The sequence below is a fragment of the Otolemur garnettii genome, unplaced genomic scaffold, assembly GCF_000181295.1.
Source record: "Otolemur garnettii isolate 467f Iridium unplaced genomic scaffold, OtoGar3 scaffold00019, whole genome shotgun sequence".
NCBI lineage: Eukaryota > Metazoa > Chordata > Mammalia > Primates > Galagidae > Otolemur > Otolemur garnettii.
The window spans coordinates 27,334,258-27,335,886 of record NW_003852414.1 but is presented as its reverse complement, the minus strand read 5'-3'; positions in this window follow the sequence as shown (position 1 = coordinate 27,335,886).

Sequence of the window (1,629 nt, the reverse complement as noted above, 5' to 3'; positions counted from 1 at the left end):
GTCATTGTTGTTTTGGCGGTCCGGGCTGGGGATTCGAACCCGCCACCTTAGGTGTACGTGGCTGGCGCCTTAGCCGGTTGAGCTATAGGCGCCGAGCCAGTCTATGCTATCTTGAGACTCTTCTGGGGTGGGGCCCAGAATGCTGATCTTAAGAAATTCTGCCTGCAGAGGTCTGGATCATTTGGAAATTGATCATAGAAGCCTGCGTACACAGATTCCTAACATTTCTTTTTTAGTCACCAGTCTCCTCTGGAAAAGAGGCAGTAAGATTGTCATTAAACCTGAAGGTCCTTTGTGAAATAGAACGCAAAGAATGCTTCTAACAGTGTTGCTGGAATGACTCACGGCTGACGTGCAGAAACTCCCCTTATCGCCAGCTCTGGCCAGAGCAAGGGCACAGTCGTCAGCACAGGCAGCGCTAGGGCCGCCACCTGCTGGGTCCCAAGGGCAGGCCCTCCATGCTCCCACAGAAAGGCCTAGCCAGGGTAGGGCTCTCACAGCATGGCACCTTTCTGTGAACACAAACACGGTCGGTCACAACTCCAAGGAAGCCAAGACCAAAGTCACCCTGGAAGGTGGTGTGGAGGTTGCTTGCCAGCCATGTGGCTGTGGATAGGTGCTCAGTTGCACCATGCCAGCAACCTCATCTATGACGTGGAGAAGATCACACCACCTCACAGTGCTGCCGAGAGAAGCAAACAAGGCTCCCAGTGGTTGTTCAGGTCCAATGAGAACTTAATGAGCAGAGCAAAAGTTTAGGGGATATTACCATAACCAAGGAATGATAAGAACATAGATAACACATAATAAAATGAAACTAGTAAGATAGAATCTCTCACACAATTGCCAGGCATGAGGCAGTGTGGAAATACTTCACGCTTTATTTTAGCTTTACACTCACCCTATTCTGTAGTTACTATTATTATCCCTTAGTCACAGGTGAAGAAATGGAGGCTCAGTGAAGTTGAGATAGCTGCCCAGGATCACAGGGGTGGAGCCAGCTCTCAAAAAAGAAGCCACACTCTCAACTTGATGCCCAAGGGACTCTTGGGGAATCTCCTCTGAGGGGGAAGGGTGCAGGATGTGCACCCTCCAGAGCCAGGTTCCCACCTGAACTATAGCCCATACTGCTGTCCCCCAAATGATATGTAGCTCCATGAAGTTAAGACAACAGCTGAAGTTAAGACTTCACAAGAAGGCAGGTGCAGTGGCTTATACCTGTAATCCCAGCACTTGGGGAGACTGAGGCAGGAGGATCCCTTGAACTCAGGAGTTCTGAGACTAGCCTGAGCAAGACTGAGACCCCATCTCTACTAAAAACAGAAAAACTAACCGGGCATTGTGGTGGGCACTTGTAGTACCAGCTACCTAGGAGGCTGAGGCAAAAGGATTGCTCAAGCCCAGGAGTCTGAGGTTGCTGTGAGCTATGACACAACAGCACTCTACCCAGAGCAACAGAGTGAGACTCTGTCTAAAAAAAAAAAAAGAAAGAAAGAAAGAAAGGAAGAAAAAAAAGAAAGAAAATAGATATCCAGGTGTCATGGCAGGTGCCTATAGTCCCAGCTACTTGGGAGGCTGAGGCAAGAGAATCACTTCAGCCCAAGAGTTTGAGGTTGCTGTGAGCTGTGA